The sequence below is a fragment of the Mustela erminea genome, chromosome 9 (genome assembly GCF_009829155.1).
Source record: "Mustela erminea isolate mMusErm1 chromosome 9, mMusErm1.Pri, whole genome shotgun sequence".
Taxonomy (NCBI): Eukaryota; Metazoa; Chordata; class Mammalia; order Carnivora; family Mustelidae; genus Mustela; species Mustela erminea.
Window position 1 is genome coordinate 44,525,344 of NC_045622.1, and position 22,002 is coordinate 44,547,345.

General features: G+C 41.6%; 1 long non-coding RNA gene across 1 annotated transcript; it reads left to right on the top strand.

Moving 5' to 3' along the window:
• Positions 1 to 2,659: 2,659 nt before the first annotated feature.
• LOC116598531 lies at positions 2,660 to 6,775 on the top strand. The gene is made up of 3 exons (XR_004289097.1): positions 2,660 to 2,964; positions 4,592 to 4,738; positions 6,340 to 6,775. It is a non-coding gene; the product is annotated as an uncharacterized LOC116598531 (long non-coding RNA).
• Positions 6,776 to 22,002: the final 15,227 nt, after the last annotated feature.

Genomic DNA, 22,002 nt, shown 5'->3' on the forward strand with positions numbered 1-22,002 from the left:
CACCCTACGGTATGTCCACAGAGCATTCTGTCTTTTCCTTTTACAACACTTAACGATTCTTGTAACTTCATCGTCAAGTTATGTAATCATCGCCCATTTGTTTTTTCACCACCCCCCTCCCCATCCAGGTCCATGAGGATGGGATCTGCTTCTGTTCTGTTCACTACTTGGTTGAAAGGGCTTTACCTACATTACTTCATCTAGTTTCACAATCCTGTGAGATAGACATCCTCATCCCTTATCTGACAGAGGAGAAAACTGAAGGCTCAGAGAGATGTGTGGTAGAGTCAAGATTTGACCTCAGTTCCATCTGTATTACTGAAGAGTTAAAAGGGCTAGAAGTTCATTTATTTGGGATTTGGATTCTCAAGACTAGAATTTAATAAGATAATAATTCTTGGTGTGCCTCTGAATCTGTATAAAAGAGATACTATTACTTTTTACCTTATCTACCTCACAATTTTCCTTAGGATCAAATACAATAATATATATGGCATGCCTGTTAGCCATAACACAACCTATGAATATAAACGAAATACGTAGTATTTTTCATCAGACTCAAATCTGTAACGGCTGCTGCTTATCTGGTCTGTGCATTCTGGGCATCAGTTCCTTCAGTAAGATTGACAGTTTGAAGATGAAGAGTCCAGATATCCCTGTATATTATCTAGAGCAGGTTGTTAGCCCAGACTTCTGCTGACAGCTAAAAGATTAGTTGAGGGGTGCCTGGGTGGCTCAGTGGGTTAAGCCTCTGCCTTCCGCTCAGGTCGTGATCTCAGGGTCCTGGGCTCTCTGCTCAGCAGGGAGCCTCTTTCCTCCTCCCTCTTTCCTCCTGCCTGCCTCTCTCTCTACTGGTGATCTCTCTCTCTGTCAAATAAATAAATAAAATCTTTAAAAAAAAAGATTAGTTGAGAACGATAGTGTTCATCTTAAAGGATGAGAACTATACATTTAGCTTTTACATAAATAAAAATAAAGTAATAAATAAAATGCAGAACTTGTTTAGAATGTAGTGTCCAGTATTGACGGCCAAGAACAGATTGAACGGTTAGGCAAGTGCGGTTAATGATTAGCATGAGTGTTTAAGAGCTTAGACTTTGGAGTCAGAGAGACCTCAATTCAATTCCCTCGGGTCTATCTTTACCAACAAGGAGGCCTTGGGTGAGTCACTTAACTCCTTGAAGCTTCATTTCTACACTTTTAAATGTTACCACCCCTCAGCCTGTTGTAAGGATTAAAACAAATAATGTAAGGAAGCGCAGGAGAACCAGGAAATGCTGCACACATGTGGAGAGTTGTTGTTGCCATGTTGGTCTTTGTTTCCTGGCTTGCTGATCCCTCCACACCTATTTGTTCCACGTTGCTTTCATTCCAACTGGAATGATGACTTTCAGGTGTCAAGAGTCTTAAGTACTAAGGCCAAGAACTCTGTCTCTCAATCTGCAACTGCTCCAAGTGAAGCCAACGTTGAGTGAAGGGGAGAGGTCTCCTCTCATGTGCTGAGTGCAGTGAGTCCCACCAGCTTCTCAGGAGTCTGGGGAAGCTTCGGTGTTCGTGCAGAGCACCAAGTTCTTCCATCCACGTTCGAACAACGGCATGTCTCTGCTCAGCTACTTTCAAGAGTCAGGCTAAGGATGGGAGGATTTTATTCTCTCTGGCTTTGGACATCCAAAGGACTTGCAATTTGGAGCTGCAATAAAAAGGGGGTTTCGTTGTTTGGTTACTCTATGGCTAAGATCAGATAGGCACAAGAAGATGATTGGATTCCTTATTAATTTTAAAATGGGAGCCTTTCTATAATTCCGAAGCAGGAGTCAGAAATTCTAGTGGTAGCATTGTATTTTGGTTTGTGTATGTGTGTTTTCACTTAAAATGTAGGTAACAGAGAAGTACTATGTTCTATTCTCTGGGGAGGAACACAAAGATGAGTAAGTTCTCTTTCCCTCACAGGAACTGAAATCCTATGTAGGAGATAGACTTGGACACAGATGATGGGAGGGAGTGAACATACAGGCGAGGAAGGATGCTCTGAGCATGGTCCCCTCGATTCTGGATTGGGATTTGAGTGTTTGGGTGGTGGGTAAGGGAGTAAAGAGAAATAGACACCCAGTGGCACCCGAATCCTGGCATTTATATTTATTAGTTAAATTAACCTGAGCAAGCCATTTACCCTCTCTGAACCCGTTTTTTTCATTTGAAAGCAGAGAATATGCTTACCTCCAAAGAGTGCTATGAGGATTAACTGAGAAAAAGTACGCGTCAGGCATGATGCTGGACAAACTGTAGCCAAAAAATACTAGCCAATATAAATATGAGTGTGATTAATATACCATGACATAGTATTTAAAAATTGTGTCAGCATATAGGGTCAGTGGGGGAAGCTTGATGAAAGAGATCTTAACTATCATTTCAGCAGCATGGTACAGGCACGGAGCACTTCTCAGATAAGCAAATGTGAAATCCCCCTTGCTAAATATTTGCCACTCTTCTGACACAGAGGGTGACATCCTGTGGTCACTCCCCTCCCCTAGTGAGATATTAGCTGGTGGTTTCATGCTCACCCCACCCAAGATGGTGGATTATCTGCCGGTAACAGACAACCAGGAAGATCAGTGGTTTACAATGAGCAGAGACCGGGGGTTTTACAGTAAATAACTCTTCCATTTCTATCAGTTTCTTGACCGAATGCTGAACAAATTACGATATAAAATGATAAGGAAGCCAAGACACAGCTTTCGGAAAAGCTGAAAGCCCCTTTGATGTTGGAAGCACATCCTGTCATGTAGAGTATACTGAACGAGATGATGGCTGAAGACGACTTTACGGACAGGATAATTGGTGCAGCAGACAGATGGAAGGAGGAAGGGGGCCTGGCACTGTACCTACAAGTGCAAGAGCACCTTCTTGATGAAGCTGCTGTTCTGCACTCTAGAATCCCTCATTCCATTCGCTCAATCTAAGCAAGTAAGCCTGATTTAAATAAATGCTAATTCAGCTCATTTATTATAAAGCTCCTTGATTTAAGGGAAATACATGGTTTCTAGCAGGAGAAAATCACAATCTGTGATAAAATGGTTATTACTCATAAAAAATGCCACTATGGTCTCTGCTTTGTTTTCAAAAGCATTAGTCTCATAAGGGCATTGTAACACCCAAAAGTTTATTGGCATTAATGTGGTTGGATCTATGTTTATTATGATGCTAATCAAAATAGGGGGCACCATCTTCGAGCTTCCAGTTCAGGTCACTGGGAGGGAGAATTCAAACAGGCTTCAGGGAGAGTTTGAGCGGGGCTTCAGTTCAAACCGTGTGACCCTTGGAGAACCTCTCATGGTCAGTCTCTAGGCTATAAATTCCATATAGGTAGAAGTCTTTCTTATCACTTTAGGGCTGTGCTAAACCCCAAGTTCAGCAGAACATCTAGTACATGATGGGTGGGACATCAATATTTGTTGAAATATTTAATTCAACCTTCATTATCTCTTTTAACACAACAACCCTGACAGCTCAATATAATAAGCTTTAGTTTGCAAATAATAAAGTTGACCTGCTTGTTTCAAAGCTATCTACAGAGTTATGCATGTGATGGGATGTTGCATGTGATGGTATGGGAGAAATTTGCTCTATGGTCACATGATCTCTGAGCTTAACATGGGAGAATCAAGGAGAATAATATTGTTTATGTAAAGATGCTTTTCATGCTTTTGCAGAGTGGGAAGAAGTAGCTCTGTTGGCCATTTGACTAGAGAAGGAGCTTGAAACCTTTCCTTTCCTATCTACATTGTAAGTTTGGTCTAGAGGGAAACATTTCCAGTTATTTGTGTTGTAAATATCATACTTAACATGGAATCTTTTTCTCGGAAGAAGTGTGTATTTGCTGTTGCTCTCACGAGCTCAGAAGCTATTTGTGAGGAGACCACGCAGAAGCCAACTTGTGGGATGCTGGAATGAGAGGACTGGCAGGGGTCTGAGAGATCCCCTACTCTGTCTGCAGCTGAGAGTATGCTAGAGTGATGGGGCCATAAATTAACGGGCTGAAAACCATAATCAAATATGGGGAGTCATCCCTGGAGGTGACACTGGAGAAACCCCAGAGGGAGACAATGGTTTCATCTAGTCCACCGGTCAGGGACTCAACGCAATATAGTTGACCCCTGAACAACACAGGTTTGAGCTACCTGAGTCTACTTATATGCAGCTTTATTTTCAATTCATGCAGTATAGTACTATGAATGTATTTTCTCTTGTTAGTGATTGGTTTTTGTTCTTAGTGATTTTCTTAATAACATTTTCTTTTCTCTAGTTCGCTTCATTGTAAGAATACAGTTATAACATATATACGAAATGACTGTCTATCTTACCAGCAAGGCTTGTAGGCTACTAGGAGTTAAGTTTGGGAGGATTCAAAAGTTATCTGCAAATTTTCAACTGTAAGCCTTGTGTTGTTCAAGGGTTAACTGCATAGTGAATGAATGAACAAATGGTGTCCAGGAGCAATGTTGAACTTCAGACCAGAAGGCCTGAATTCTCCTCTGGAGCTACTGTCACTGACTGCCTTGTGACCCTTACATGTTCCTTATCCTCTCTGTAGATGTCATCTGGGGCTATAGGCATTCAGACAACTGTCCTATTTGGAGGATACTAGTTATAGAGGAAGGAGAGCACGGCTGTCTCGAGTGTCGGTAACAGTGGAAATGGAGAGAAGCAGATGACTCTGAGGGCCATTTAAAGCAGTAGAGTAAGTAGGTCTGCATGTATAATTGGACGTGGGGCGTGAATGGGGGCGGGGGGAAGTGGTCAAAGATGACTCCTAGATTTTTAACCTAAGCCGCTGGGTGGATGACAGCAATGTTTGCTGAAATAGGAACAAGCAAGCAGGTGCGGGTTTCAGAGGAAGCTGATGGACCACACCTTGTGCTCCCAGAAGCCCACACACTCAGAAAGATCCTGGCCCTTTGGCTCTTCTCTTAGGTCCTTGTATGAGAAAAGGCCCACAGCATGAGAAGGTTGTAGACCAGGTAGCTTCAGATGTGACAGATACCCTGGTTATGCCTCCTGATGTGAGAATGCTTCAGGGGCTGGTGTAACTCAGCTTTAAATCCCTACATTCAACTTTTCTTATTGCTAACGGAGATCTGGAAGGCGAATATGGAGATCTGGTACTCACAAATCTAAAATTACAAAGAAAAGAAGAGAACGAGGGGACATTTCAAGATTAGAAGCTGGTTTTCTGCCAAAACCTTGCTTTATTTAATACACTTGCCCACACTCTCCTTGGTTTCTAAAGACCCACTGCAGGCTTGACTCCTGCGGCCTATGTCAGTGCCTCTAGTCTTTGGTGCTGAATAAATGAAACTAGTAAGATTAAAAAAAAAAGTGGAGCTCCCTGAGGCAGTGTCAGGACGGGGACCGATGAGTAATGGCGAGAACAGAATTCCCATGGCACTGAGTTACCACTGACTTCAGCCCCATTTAAGTACTTGGGTATGCTGAGCTGAACTCCTTAAAGCCATGTTGCAGTACAGAGAATAAATGACATCCCATAGCATCTTCTGAATATTGCGGGGTGGAGAAGACGCATTTTTATATATAGCAGAAAGGGAAACGGAAGAAGCAAAGAAAGCAAAGGCGAAAATATGAGAAATTATATCTGTCACTTTAAAAAAAAGATTAAGTTTTATGTCTGTGTTTCTAATTACAAAAGCAGTATATGTTTGTAGTAGAAAATTTAAGAAATACAGAAAAGCACAATAAAATCTTTAGCTGTAATGCTACTAAATGCTCTTGCCATTTGATAAATATTTACTGAATGATGACTAGCTGAGGCACAATTTAAGGTCCACAAGAACATTGAGACTTGAGCAATATTATCACTCCCCGCTTTTTTTTTTTTTTAAGATTTTATTTATTTATTTGACAGAGAGAGAGATCACAAGTAGGCAGAGAGGCAGGCAGAGAGAGAAGGGGAAGCAGGCTCCCTGATGAGCTGAGAGCCCAATGTGGGGCTCGATCCCAGGACCCTGAGCTCATGACCTGAGCCGAAGGCAGAGGCTTAACCCACTGAGCCACCTGGGCACCCCTTATCACTCTCTTTTAATCCGTGATGGAACTGACGTTCAGAGGTTGATATTCACCTGAGGACACACAGCTGGCAAGTGGTACACTCTAGATTTGAATCTGACTCTGTATCCCAGTCTTCTCACAATACTTTGTCTTGATCCATGGAAAATACCAGAGGTGACGTCACCTGGTCAAATAATTCCAAATTTCAAATGGGTAGTACTCCACAGCAGAAAGATATCACATGATATTTAAAAAATGTGTCTTGCCTTTCCTCAGCTACACTAAGGTGCTTGGTCCTTCCGGGGAAGCTGAGGCCACGCTGGGGTGAGACCCTCACTTCATCTGGTGACTACCCTGTGCCCAGCCACACCCGCTTAGCACTTGCCCACCCTTCTCGGAGCTCGCCTGCATCTATGTGGCCCTGAGCCTACTCCACGAGGAGGTGATAGTCACGGAAGATAAGATCAATGCCCTCATTAAAGCAGCGGGTGTAAGTGTTGAACTTTTCGGGCTTGTTTGCAAAGGCCACGGTCAGTGTCAACATCAGCAATGTAGGGGCTGGTGGATCTGCCCTAGCAGCCTGGCCAGCCCAGCTAAGAAGTAGGTGGGAACAAAGAAGAATCAGAGGAGTCTGATGAAGACATGGGTTTTGGTCTTTCCGGCTAAACCTCTTCTGTAACCTGTTCAATAAAAAGCTGAACTCTTAAAAAAAAAAAAATGTGTCTTGTCTTTCAAGTCTTGTCACACTTCCTGCAATTTTGTAAACTCATCCATTGCAAAAGTGATGTTTTGATTCTTTGCCCTTTCTGACAACCAGAACAGAAAGCAACTCTCTTTCCATTACTTGGCCTGAGGTTTCCTTCTGCTTCTGCCCAAGGCAGGTTGTGGTTAACACTCACTGCTTAACCTCATCCTCCTCTAACTAAGTCCCTTTTTGAAGTAGAATCTTTTTTTTTTTTTTTTAAACCACTTTGATACCATGGACAGTCCTAAATGTCAAGCCAATCACTTAAAAAAAAAAAAAAAGAAAAAGTAATGTGTGTCACAACCTTACCCCGTTTCTAGGCTTCATTGTCTCTTACCAAATCTCTCACTCCCCAGCCTTGAATCCCCCAATCTGACTCTCACTTCATCCAGATATTAGAATGAGTTTCTACTGCACAGAGTACTTGATTTTTTAAGTTCAAAGTTTAATGCTTTATTCTTCATAGAAATGAATTAAGTGTGAATGTCAAAAAAGCACTAGCATCAAAACAACCATAACAAGGGCACCTGGGTTAAAGCCTCTGCCTTCGGCTCAGGTCATGATCTCAGGGTCGTGGGATGGAGTCTTGCATCAGGGTTTTTTGCTCAGCAGGGAGCCTGCTTCCTCCTCTCTCTCTGCCTGCTTCTCTGCCTACTTGTGATCTCTGTGTGTGAAATAAATTAAAAAAAAAAATCTATTAAAAAAAAACCCCATAACAAAACACTGTATTCTCAGTACCCAATCCTGACTACCTAGCTTCATCCCCCAGCCAGTCATGTACTATCAGCTTTAGACATTCCCTGTGCATTCACCGATATTAACTGGCCCGGTATCTTCTGGTGAACTCTCCAGGGGTTCTTAATCTAGGGTTGTCATTCACAGTGGGAGCTTTGGAACCTAGCTGCCCCAATTCAAATCTCACCATTACCACTCCCTGGGTGGCCTTGGGCAAGCTATTTAACTTCCCTGTGCCTCAGTTTCCTTGTTTGTTTAAGTGGGGAAAAGAATGATACCTATTTTATAAGGTTGTTGTGAGATCAAATACTTTTTTTTTTTAAAGAGTTTATTTACTTATTTGACAGATCACAAATAGGCAGAGCAGCAGGCAGAGAGAGAGGGGGAAGCAGGCTCCCTGCTGAGAAGAGAGTTCGATGTGGGACTTGATCTCAGGATCCGAAGATCATGACCTGAGCTGAAGGCAGAGGCTTAATCCTCTGAGCCACCCAGGCACCCCAAGATCAAATACTTGTAAGGCTAATGCTTGTAAAGGACTTAGGACATGACCTGGCATATTGTAAGCATGTAGTAAACGTAACCTAATAAGACGAACGAAGTTGTCTGTCCATCTTCTCACCCCAAGGGCCAGTAGCAAGGATCTATTTCTTAAAAAATAATATAAAATTTAAGTGGTTTTTCCTGTTGTATTTATTGGCATTGCTGAATAATTTTTTAAAAATTGCACATGCACAGTAGTTTGCCTACAATTATATATTGAATAGACTTTTGTGGGCTTGCCTAGAAATCTTAATAACTACTTATAATACTGTGTGTGTGTGTGTGTGTGTGTGTGCACGTACACATTTATCTTTCTATTTACATGCATACACACACATTCTTTTGCAGTAGATTTTTGGACAACAGCTTTTATATAACATATCCAGTTGATTTTATACATTTATTTTTCTTGAATAGATTTTTCATTTCCAAAGATTGGCTGGTCTCTGGCAAGACTCAACATGGTCTTGAACAGCATGCCAGAGACTTTGTATTTTATTCCCTATACGATGAGAAGCCGCCCATGGCTTCATAGGAAGACAGCATCACAGTCTAACATGATTTAGGGAGCAGTGCAAAGGCTACTATGATTAGGAGATCAGGGAGGTCAATTAAGAGGCTGAATGAGAGCCTCAGTTAAGGTGGCAGACGAGAGGAGATACATGTGAGGATAATTTGGGGTAGAATTAAGAGGACTCAAGAATGAAGTGGTGAGAGAAACAGGAGATCTGAGGATTTTTATTTTGGGCGAATGGGAGAGTGGTAAAACCATTAAGAAAGGCAGAAGGGATGCAAAATTTTCTAGGAGATAGAAATAGGCTGTGAAAAGTTGGGATATAATGCAAGCCTCTTCCTCAACTAAAAAAAAAATCTATGTGCACCCATTAATTTTGACATCTGAATCTAAAAGCAAACAAAAATTGAAGGACAGTGGAAGATGGAGGAGGAGGAGAAGGAGAAAAAAATTAATGTACATTAAATGTTATACTTGAGGGAGTGCTGGGCAGATGCTAAGTTTGTAACAACACACTTTTTCATTTCTGCAGATATTGGAGATTTCCTCTCCCCACAGAACAGCCAGAAACTTGTTTGGAAAGACCCATACAAGGCTGCTGCAACTACATCTTTTCCAAGATGCTAATGCTTTCTACTTTCATCCAAGACTCCCAAAGCCTGTGTGTTCAGTGGGCAAAGGATGAGGCGGAGGGGATAATCTCATCAGAGACCACATAGTCAGCCAACCACGCAGAAGGGAGTAGCTGAGGCTACCAGCCCAGAAATGGTATACTCTACATAAAACCATATTTCCTTCCCTTATCCCTCCCAAATAGTCAGGCTGGCATAGGGAGTTTTTGACAATGAGAAGGAAGCTGTCCTATGTTGTATCTATGAGTTTTGTTGCCGTATTTTCTAAGTCAGAACTCCAGATGCATGACAAACACAGTTGTACTAATGGCAACTAAAGGACAGGCTATTTTAAAGACTCTCTGGAATATCTAGTGTATGTGGTTGCCATGGTAAACACACATTACTTAAAAGACTGATTCTACAAATATTTATATGATACCTACTAGGTGCGAGGCATGGTTTTAGGTGCTGACCATAGAATGGTGAACAAAATATACAACATGTTATATAATGGGAATGGGCAGTGTGTTGGGATTTAGGATTTGGTCTATTAATTTAAAGATATGATGCAAAAAGAACATGACCAGGTATGTAATGATACTGCAGATTTTTAACTTCTCTTTGAATCCCCAAAATTCAAAAGGACCAATTTTAACTGTGCCTGACTAATCAGTGATATAGTCTCTGACCACTAGTGGGAAATCATCTCTCCCTTCTCTGACTCCCCTGCACTTCCTTTGGTGGTCTGAAAAGCAACAGATCATTCCAGCATGTGTTATAATTATGTATATGTCTTTTTTTAAAAAAAAGATTTTATTTATTTGACAGACAGAGATCACAAGTAGGCAGAGAGGCAGGTGGGGGGGGGCAGGCTCCCTGCCGAGCAAAGACTGATGTGGGGCTCCATCCCAGGACTCGGAGATCATGACCTGAGCCGAAGGCAGAGGCCTCAACCCACTGAACCAACCAGGCACCTCATATAATTATGTATATGTCTTAACAGTGTTTGTAGACTCCTTCAGAGCAGCCTGCTTTTGCTTGTATTTCTAGATCCCTTTCCTGATACTGTTTTTTTTGCTTGTTTTGTTTTTGTTTTAAGATTTTTATTTTATTTATTTGACAGACAGAGATCACAAGTAGGCAGAGAGGCAGTCAGGAGAGAGGCGGGAAAGCAGGCTCCCCACTGAGCAGAGAGCCTGGAGCGGGGCTCGATCCCAGGACCCTGGGACCACGACCTGAGCCGAAGGCAGAGGCTTTAACCCACTGAGCCACCCAGGCGCCCCCCTGGTACTGTTCTTAATCCTCTCCCTTCTTCTCTTCCATTTACACATATCAATGTCCCTTCCATGCAGAAGTCTTTGCTAGTCTCTATATATGCCAAGCTCTTTCTAGGCCATGCCTTTGCACACAGTTCCTTGTGATGGAATACCCTTTCCCTTCTTTGCTTTGCAGAACCATAATTCCTTTCAGAAGAATCAAAGTTATTTCCTCAGTTAAGCCATCCTTGACTTCTCTGGGTCATGCCCTCTGGCTCTTGGAGGGCTCTAGGCATATCTCTGTTAGCTCACTTATCACCGTGTTTTGTTTTTCACTGTTTATAGGTCTATAAGTCCTAGGGCAGAGTCCTTATTTTATCTATCTAGATCTCTAGGGCCTTGTACCTTTGCCTGAAAAGGACTTCAGCGAAAGTTGCTGAATAACTCACTTGCCTTTTGAACTGACAGGGAGACAGCTATATGATTCTAAGGCCCTCCTTTATTCCCTCCCTCCCTGCCTCACATACTCATTTGGCCTTGCTAGAAATTTCCCCAAGTGCTCACTCCTTGGCTTGAAGGCACTGAAACTTCTATGAACACCAATGTTATATAATGGATAGAGCACAGGATGAAGAACCTAGAGACATATAGTCTAGTTCCAACTCACTCCGTAGTTAGTTCTGTGACCTCTGCCAAATCACATCATCTTCCTAGGTCTATGTTTCTTCATTTATAAGGTAAAAGTGGAACTCAATCCAGAATTACATCTATTTTTTTTATTCTGATAATTTCAGTCAAATGATAGTGGCCTGTCAGAGAACTTTGTTGAAGGTTGTGAAGCTTGGATTAAAAAAGACACTCAGCTGCAAAAAATATAGTGACTGTTTTGGACCATTCTGCACAGAAGTGAGAAGTGGGACAGGCCTGCCTATTATTTGCTGAGAGGAACTGAGTGGGTCTTTGAGTTCCTCTTAGTTCAACACTCCACATGTCATGATTCATGTGAGATTATGTGTAAAGTCAGTTCAATTTTGTTCAGACAATTGTTAAGTGTTTACTGCATACTATGTACTCAACAGGGCAAGATTAAAAGAAGAACAAATAAGGCATGCCTGTAAGGGACGCTGGGTGATAAGGAGAGGTAGACAGTAAGTACCACCTTCATTAAGTAGATAATAGGAACTGAGACTCCACCAATGAGTGGAGGAACTGGATCTCAGACTAACATGACTTTCAGTGCTTTTACACTTTTCCACTATACCTCACTACCCTTCATTTTTAAAAGAAAGGAAAAGGAGATACTGAATGAAAAGCTTGGGTGTTTTCCATGCCTGGGGCATAATAGCAGAGGCCCAAGATGATTGGACAGTGTTAGAAACCTGGGGAAAGAACTAGAAAAGGGAACAGAAGAGTCCAGAAAACAGATTTCACCTATTGCATGAGGTCTGGTCTTGGCTGCTGCATAGGAAGCCTGCATTGGGCCGTACTCACAGCAAGTATGCATCCCCATGGCCTATGTGCCTCAATTCTAAGATTTTCTGTCTCCTGAAGAGTGGTGGGGTTGGGGAGAGGCAATGAATCTTCTGGGATGAAACAGTGCAGGATAATTATTCAAATCAAATCCCAGTGACAACCCATCAGGCCATACAACCTTTGTGCCATGACCGTGTCCACCAGCCACCACCTGAGGGCATGGCCCTATGCACTTGTGAAGTTTGGAGGAGAACTTTTATATCCATTTGGTTTGAAAATGCCACTATTTTCCAAGTACTGAATTTTTCTAAGTAGTGAGATTTTTTTCCCTAAGTAATGGCAGATGGCTGTGTGATGCATCTTGATGGAGATGGGGGGGCAATCAAAAATTCAGTGTGTTGTCTCTGGACTCCACATGTTCCAATTCTTAATAGTGACCAGGTCCTGAGAAAATCATTCATGTCACTAGACTCACATAAGACAGACAGTCATGAAGAAAAGGAAGTTGCTGATTGATAATGAACTTCCACACAGTAGGCAATGCACACAACACTAACATCTTGTGATCCAGTAAATTCGTGGTATTGGCAGACCTGAGAAACCAGCCAATATTCTGAAAGTCACTAAGGGAGAACACAAAGTTATAAAAAACAAGACTCAGTGAACTAAAAATGGTATTTATTTTTGGCCACACTAACCTTAAAACATAGAATGTTGGAGCTAGAAGGCACCAAGGTCATCTTAGCCAACTATTTCATGTCACTAAAGGGGAAACTAAGGCCCAGAAATGAAAAGTAACTTGCCCAAACCCACATCATTTATTTATTTTTCTTTTTACCCTACAGACATGTACGGAGTGCCAACCAAGAGCAAAGCTTCATTCTAAGCAAAGTGGAGCCTTTCACAAGCTCAAAAGTCTAGTTTAGGAGATGGATATAAATAGAGCCAGTTCTCATACAGTATGATTAGTGCACTAAGACAGGGGTTGGCAAAGATTTTCTGTTAAGGGCAGGACAGTGAGTATTTTAAGCTCTGCAGGCCATATAGTGTCTGGTGCAACTACTAGGCCCCACTGCTGTAGCACAAAAGCATCCATAAACAAGACGTAAATGATAAATGGTCTGCATTCCACTAAAATTTTACTTATCGCCACTGAAAATTTAAATTTAATATAGGAGTCATGTGGCATGAAATATTATTCTTGTTTTGATTTTTTCCAACCACTTAAAAATGTAAAAACTGTCCCTAACTCATGAGCCTACAAAAATATGTGGCAGGCTGGAATTAGCCTAGAGGCAGGGGTTTGCTGACCCTTGTCTTGGATGAACCGAAGTTCCAAATGATTTTTCACCATCCATGAACATATGGTCTAGGTGGTGGTCAGATTCATTCCCCAAGAATAAAAGGCTAGGGGCAGCGGGGAGAGTGTATTCTTGTCAGCATCACTCTGAAGAGGCACAGTCATTGAGGTGGCTATTCCTCACAGAGAACACTAGAAGACAGGAGGAGAAGGGTCCCCAAAGCCCCTAATTCATCTCCATCCCACCTCTACTTAAACTCTGAATGCCTCCATAATCCTGGGCCAACTTTACTTACTTTTCACATTATGGAGACTCTTAATTTTGTGCAGTTTAAAATGTGGATTCCTCTGGAGAAGAGCTGGCCCTTTCTAAGTTTTCCCCCAAACCAAGTTTAGAGGGCATCAAATGGCTACATGGAACTCAGTCCTTCCAAGAGTCAAGTAATGTTTCATAGCATTAGGGGTGCCCTGTGTGTGGCCTTGGGGGAAGACTGACAACCTGCCCCTCAGAGACATGAGCACACAGGCAGCATCTTCCCAATCTTTGAATGTCTAGCCCTTCAGAGCAGAGTTTGGCCTTTCAGAACCACTAGGCTTTGTCATGGGCAGTTTCCCTGATGAAAAGGTATAGGAGAATTCTCTGGGTCTCAGTTTCCTCTCTCATAAAAAAGGTCATAATAACCTCACCTACATCACAGGTTTTTATGCAATCACATGCGTGGTAAAACTCTGTACACTGACTAACACTACATGAACCATCACTTGCTTCCATCCACACCATCTCATATTCAATAAGGCCACTTTATCTTTCTGGGCCTCATTCTCCTTATCTCAAAAGCCAGAAGGGTGAATTCAATGCTTCTGAGTTTCCTTCCAATTCTACCACCCTGGCCCTGTGCCTTGTTAGGAAAGGAGGTTTTCATTGTATGGTGAGCAGTTTTACATTTATGATTGAAGGTGAAGGGCAGGAACAAAGAAGTCAAATATGGAAGAACACCAACAAAAAAAGAGAAGACTAGAAGGGAACCTTGGTCCTATAGAAGGAGTAACACAAACGGTCCTCCTTGTTTGGTGTCCAGTATAAAATGTCTGCTTCCTTAAAAAGTGAAAAAGTAATGTTCTTTGGCATGGTCTAGATTTGCTTTACATGTGGAATGCTGAGTTTGAGAATCCCATCAGTCTTTCCTTTCTCTCCTTATCAGAGTCAATCAATACTTGGAGATGTTAACTAGATGGTCTGTTCAGCAATTTCTAACAAGGGGTTCACTGCCCAGATAATTTAATGTGGAATACACACATTACTATGTCATGACTTTTTACCTATGCTGGGAGTGATGGCTTCCACAAAGATTATGTCCCATAACACCAGCGTCCTCCACAGATTTTTCCCTTCTTCCTCTCATTTTCCACCTTCATGAAGAAGGAGTATGTAAGTCCATTGACTAGTAGATGAAAGGCTGTCATCTTTCCCTCTGAGGAAAGTGACCTTGTTTTTAAGGAGCCAGTGTGGGGTGAGAGTGGGCATAGGGATGGGCTGGCAAATGAGGGGCATGTGAGGCAAGTTGGGAGATTAGAGAAACCAGTTTCTCTCCTTCCTGGCTTGAAAAGTTTAAGGAAGGGCAATGAGGATCGAAACCGGGACGCAGCCTGTGGCTCTCAAGGTTGTTTTCTACAAAGGAGAATGGATCTTGGTAGGGCCTTCTGGTATACTAGACATCTTTGGTGTCCAAGAAATGATTCTAGTTCTCTAATAAAAGGAAAATTGGAAGCCCTGTGAATTCTCTTGTGACATATATATTATAGGCCCACAGAGATAAAATAATTTACAAAAGCATGTATGGTAGATGATAGTTTTCCACAACTACAGGAGCCTGAGAAACAATTTTCAAGACATCTGGCTATTCACATATTATGAAAAACCAGGAATGTCCCAACTAAATATCTCTTGTTAAACTTAATTAACTCTGAAATGAACAATTTTTGCTCCTCTGGATATACCCCAAGCTTCTTCATTCTCGTGCATTTATTCAAACTATTCCCTCCCTCTACTTTAAAGCCCCTGCACTATCAAACATTCTTCTTACCACCGAACACAACTTGGTCCAAATCTACACAGTTCAAGTCCCATTTCAAGTACTGACTTCTTTCTGAAGACTTCTCTTTTTTTTTTTTTTAAAGATTTTATTTATTCATTTGACACAGAGAGATCACAAGTAGGCAGAGAGGCAGGCAGAGAGAGAGAGAGGAGGAAGCAGGCTCCCCGCAGAGCAGAGAACCCGATGCGGGACTCGATCCCAGGACCCTGAGATCACGACCTGAGCCGAAGGCAGCGGCTTAACCCACTGAGCCACCCAGGCGCCCGAAGACTTCTCTTTTTCATTTGGCTCTTGTTATAGTTACTTTTTCATGAGTTTATGTTTTGCCCCTCATCCCATGAGGCTATCCATTCCTTAAGTTCTCAAACTAATCTTCATATTCCCTCATGTTCAAAATGATACCTGCTTCAGGTCCTTCAACAAAGTAGTCCCCCAAAGGAAAGAATCTGTTGATCATTTGTTTAACCAGAACACAATATCGAGTAATCTCATCTATAAATGGAATGTTTGCATTATTTAGAAGTCTGAACCACAACAAAGCTGTTAACAAAGATTCCAATTCAAACTAACAAACTTCTAAATTTCCTGAGTTCAACACATTCCAACTAAGTTTTGCCCCTTCTGGGTATTTATCCAAGCAGCTGAATAAGTTCTGATTAATAAGCCTGAGGCATGGCAAGGTCTTCAATCATCAAGAAAGATTCAATTATATTCAGAGTGTGTGGTTTCCAAAGGAGGAACATGGACCAATATTTTGAAAAGGCTTTCAACAAGACTGATTGAACTAAAACGTTTTCCTGAATAAATATTACTTATTCGGAACATGCAGGCCCCATCCCCATCCTGGTTCATGAACTCTTTGCTGTAATTCCTTATCTTCCCAAATCATTAAGAAGGAGGGAGAGGTGAAATGTGAGATGGACTGTGCTAGGGACTGAATATATCTTCCTCAAATTCATATGTTGAAATCTTAATCCCCAGTGTGATGGTATTAGGAAGTGGGGCAAGATCTGGGGAATGATTAGGTAATGAGGGCACAGCCCTTATGAATGGGATTAGTGCCCTTATAAGTAAAGGCCAAGAACTAGCTAGCGTCTTTTCTGCCATCTGCAAACCAGGAAGTGGGTTCTCACCAGACACCAGATCTGCCAGAGCCTTCATTTTAGGCTTCTCAGCCTCCAAAACTGTGAGAAGTAAATTTCTGTTAGCAGCCTGGGGTGCCCGGGTTAAGCCTCTGCCTTCAGCTCAGATTAAGATCCCAAGGTCCTGGGATCAAGCCCCACATTGGGCTCTCTGCTCATCAGGGAGCCTGCTTCCGCCTCTCTCTCTGTCTGCCTCTCTGCCTACTTGTGATCTCTGTCAAATAAATAAATAAAATCTTAAAAAAAAAAAAAAAGAATGTTCCTGCTATGACCCTGACCCTTTATAAGCACAATCTCAATCCTATCAGCAATTCTAAAAGGCAGGTATTATATACACTTGACTTACAGATGACGAAACAAGACTAAAAAGGGGTTAAGTAGCTGCTCCAAGGTCACAGACCTAAAAGTAGACCTACATCCAAACCCCTGTGCCATTTCTTTCAAAGTTTATGCTTTTGCACTACTGTACAATGCTGCCTAATGCAATATTTTCATAGCATCCAAATAGGTGAGTAAAATTGGTTGAAATAAAAAAAATTTTTAATGGAAATACATTATAGTGTATGGTGTCATGAAGCAAAACATTGGACCAGGTGATATAGAACAAGTAGATCTCGCTCTGCTATCAGCCACCTAACCATATGACCTCAGCCAAGAGACTCCATTTCAAAATCAGAAAATCAGACTGCAAATGCTGAAAAAATACATATTGAAAATCACTTACCCCTTCTCAATCCTCTTCCTTTGCAGAAGAGGAATTTGAGGCCCAGATGAAGCCATTTGCCTACAATCACACAAAGGCACAATTCAGGTTTATCAAACCCATCTAGGGCTCCTTCCACTGGATTGTCTCTTCTCCCTAGGTCTTGGTCTCCCTGTGTACAAACCAAACCTCCAAGACTGTGTTCTCTTAGTTTGGGCTGTTAAAGAGGAATACCATAGACTGACTGGGTGGCTCCAACAATAAACATTTATTTCTCATAGCCCTGGAGGCTAGAAGTTCAAGATCAAGGCCCCAGGAGATTTGGTGTTTGGGGAGGGAACTCTCCTTGTTTGCATAGGACTGTTTTCTCCTTGTACCTTCACACAGCCGAAAGAGATAGCATCTTTCTCGCTTTTTTTTTCTTGTTTAAAAATTTTTTTTTTAGTATAGTTGACACATAATGTCACATTAACTTCAGGTATACAACATAGTGATTGAACAAGTTTACACATTATGCTATGTTCATTGCAAACGTAGGTACCATCTGTCACCATACAACACAATTAAAACACCATTGACTACATTCCCTCTGATGTATCTTTTATTGCTAATGACTTATTCATTCCATAACTGGAAGCCTGTATCTACCACTACTTTTAAAAAAATTTTTATTTATTTTATTATTTTTTATAAACATATAATATATTTTTATCCCCAGGGGTAAAGGTGTGTGAATCGCCAGGTTTATACACTTCACAGCACTCACCATAGCACATACCCTTCCCAATGTCCATAAACCCACCCCCCCTCTCTCAAACCCCCTCCCCCCAGCAACCTTCAGTTTGTTTTGTGATATTAAGAGTCACTTATGGTTTGTCTCCCTCCCAATCCCATCTTGTTCCATTTATTCTTCTCCTACTCTACCACTACTTTTTATCCATTTTGCTCATTCCCTCCAACCTGCTCCCCTCTGGCAACCATCAGTTTGTTCTTGTGTTTCTTCTTACAAGGGTACTCATCTCATTCATAAGGGCTCCGTGCTCAAGACTTAATTACGTCCCAATTACTGTCCCACCTCCAACTACCATCACATTGAAGGTTAAGGATTTCAACATATGAATTTTACAGGGACACAAACATTCAGTCCATAATATGCGTGGTCCACTTAGACTGTACTATATAAATGTAGAGGACTTTATTACGATTTCTTAGTGTGTAACTGTAAAGTGAGAGGTCTCAGAGATACTATGAGAGAAAGACCATACAGCCTCTTGCCTATTTGGTGGGGTGGGGGGGGGGCGACGGGTAGTGGGTAGAGAAAGAGAAGGGGAGGGAAAATGGGTCCTGAAGAGAAACTTTTCCTTAGGGCTGCCTCAGATCCCAATAATACACTTGAGTAAGTTTCTGTTCTTTATAACAAACCCCCAAAAACTAACTAGAAAACAGAGAAAAGTCTTTATCTAAACTAACTTTTTCCAGAGCATCAGATGATACTCTGGTGTAGTGTATATAGGTAGAAACACCCAGATGCTAGTATTTGGGGAAAAAAAGTTATGTAATTCACACAAAAAAGAGCATTTCCTGCTGGACCTCTCTTTAGATCTTCAATCTCATTCCTCCACCAAAACAACTATTATTAATATAAAAAGGTGAAAAGAGCCAGCATGTGAGCTTTGGCTCAGAAGCGATGGTGGAACAGCCTTCCTTCCTTCTGACTGCATTTGGCTCCTATGTGCTTCCTGCAGGTACAGTTTTTGGCCGGGATCGTCAGCGCAGTGTTTTGCTTAGCAACTGATGGGCTTTCATTGAAATAACCTCTCTGCTTAGAGGGAGAAGACTTGCCTATGTCACCTTATAAGTTAATACATTATGCTACAGTGGAGTACAGCTAGAGGGTTATGAAAAGTATTTCCTAAAATGTTTTTGTTGGGACCCTATCCCCGTGAGATGCTATGTGACAAAAGGTTCTGAGGTCAAATAAGTTGGGGAAATGCTGCCTTCGTTACTGCCTCTTAAGGAGTCATTAATGCACAGGAACATTTTAAAAGTCTTCTCTGCTGGCTCCTCCTCCTTACCAGATTTCTCAATTCAAAGTGCCTTTGGAGCTTGGCTTTGGGCCTTAACTCCTCTCTACATTCTCCCTAGACAATGTCGTCCAGATCCATGACTTTAGATTCAATACCAGTGATTTCCCAATTTATACCACAGACTTTTCTCCTAAGCTCCAGACTCTTGGATATAAGATCTATTTGATAGCACCTCTTACATGTTAATAAGTATCTTGAACAGAATGTGGATAAAACAATCTCTTGATTTCCTTCACCCCTGTAAGTCTTTGTTTCCTTAGACTTTCCTTGCTCAGTCAATAATTTTACCATGTAATCAACTCTCAAGCTCAAGCCCAAGAGCTACAAGTCATCACTGTCTTCTCATTGGTCCTTATATCACATATTAACCCATCAGGAAGCCCTTTTATCTTCACTCCTGAAAAACATGCGGGTGCCATCCGCATCTCTCTACCTGTTCTGACAACCCCATCATCGTCTCTCAGGTGAGCTACCGTAAGAGCCTCCTAACTGGTCTCCACTTGTCATCATTGCCTTTAAATTCCATTTTCTACACAACAGCCAAGGAGATTTCTCTTTTGCAAATTATACTATTAGATCATGCTAAGGCTTAAAGCCCTTCATATTGCTTTCTACTGCATCAACAATTAAATCTTCCTTCTTACCACGGCCTCTAAAATCATCTCTTCACACACACTTTCCTGTTTGGTCAGTTTCTCAGCTCCAGCCACAGAGGCTCTCTTTCTTCTTCCAACATGCCAAGCTTTGTCTTGCCAGGTCTGTGGGCTCATTGTTCACTCTGCTGCTTGCATTTCTCCAATTCCAGTTCTTCCCTATAACATCACCCTTTAATTTTCCACAGTCCTTACCATTATTCGAGGTCTTACCTGTTTGCTTGGTCATTCAGCTTTTTTGGGGAACCACTAGAAAGTGAATTCTATGAAGGCAGGGCAGGGGTCTTATTTGTCCTGCTCATTCTTCATCAGGATTTGTTCAGTGCCTGGCACATAACAGGTACTGAATAAATATTTGCTGACTGTATGAAATGATTTGAAAAATTATGTATTGGAGAAAACTGTGAAACTTAGTTTAACCCTACAGTTTTCAAGTTTATTTGAGCTCAGAACCCTACCTACCATTGTAAAGAATATTCACTCTCCTGGGATCCTTTCCTAGAATGCACTTGTTTTTCTGCTGATTTAATATCAGTATTGAGAAGAGTTAATATTGGAGACCTGGTGGATCTTCAACATCAGAACTTGAAAACCCCTTGTAAGCAGGCATTTTAGCAGGTCTTTGGGAGTCCAGAGTATTTTTTTTAGGAGAACGATAGTTTTAAAAGTAAGTTGAGTATTTTTTTTCCTTAGGATATATATTAAAAAAAAAACAAGCTAGCAGCTTAAGATTACAGGGCTCAGGGACAGATGAGGTGTTGGAGGTGGGAGAGAGGGAGTCCAGACAGGATATAGCAAAATTAAGGGATGTGGTTGACTAAGGGTAAATGAGATTGAGGCCCAGTAAAGCTTTCCTACTTGTAATGGAATTTTTAGAAACAGAAACCTGAGTTGGAAACTTGGCTATTTTTATATGATGTATGTTTTCTGTAATTATTTGTTTTCTGTTTTCCCTCATGTTTTGTAAAGCTGTTCTTGAAAATACCAGCCTGTCTTAGTTATGCCAAGAGAAAACATATTTGTCCACACTGAAAAATTTAAAGGGGAAACCACCCAGTTTTAGATGAGACATGACCAGGTGATGTAGTGGCAGAGAGAATCTGGAAAACAGAAACCCAAAGTGAAGATGAAAGTCAAGCATGGAGTTAGGGGAAGTTGTCCCTCCCTTCCACAACCTAGAAACACTCTTTCAAAAGTCTGATTTGGTTCAGCTCTGATCTGATTAAACTTTGGAAGGTTTTGTGTTGAGTTCTAATTAGACAAAGCTAATTCTTTACAAAGTCACACACATGAAATAGTAAACTATAGAAGGAATTATTTAGTTATAAACAGCCTTAGACAGAATTAACCAGGAGAACTTAAGAAGCTCTCTGTGACTTGAGAAGAAGTCCTCTGTGACAGGCAAAGAGTATGTAAGGGATGCCTGGGTGGCTCTGTCGGTTGAGCGTCTGCCTTGGGCTCATGATGCCAGGGTCCTGGGATCTGGTCCATATCTGGCTCCTTGCTCAGTGGGGAGCCTGCTTCTCCCTCTGCCTGAGGCTCCACCTGCTTGTGCTCTCTCTCTCTCTCTCTCTCTTTCTCTGACAAATAAATACATAAAAGCTTAAAAAAAAAAAAGAGTAAGTGAGAAGTTCTGTGCCTACAGCAGAGTGCTCTGAGTGTGGATCTCAGTATTTCTTAATCCATGATTACACTAAAGTTGAGAGCTGGATTTTGTCTTTGGGGAAGGCTCTTGGAGAGACCAATGCGAGAGCATTTTTAGTCATAAAGATGAGTGAAACCCAGGGGAATAATCCAGATATAAAGGATTGGAGGATTTGCGTACAGTATTTAGCAAGATAAAGGGCTGGCCTGGTAGCAGCTGGCCCTTATGTTATTTCTGGTTGTTCTTTATTAGGTAGGATGTGGACTTAGGGAGCATATTAGTCAGGGTTCTCCAGGGAAACAGAACCAACAGTGTACCAGTGTGTGGGGGGTGAAGTGTAGGGAGATGCTCATTCTATAGAGCCAGTGTCCCAGTTTGAGTCTTATGCTGGAAGCTGCTATAGAACTAGGAAGAGCTGATGTCCCAGTTTGCAGGT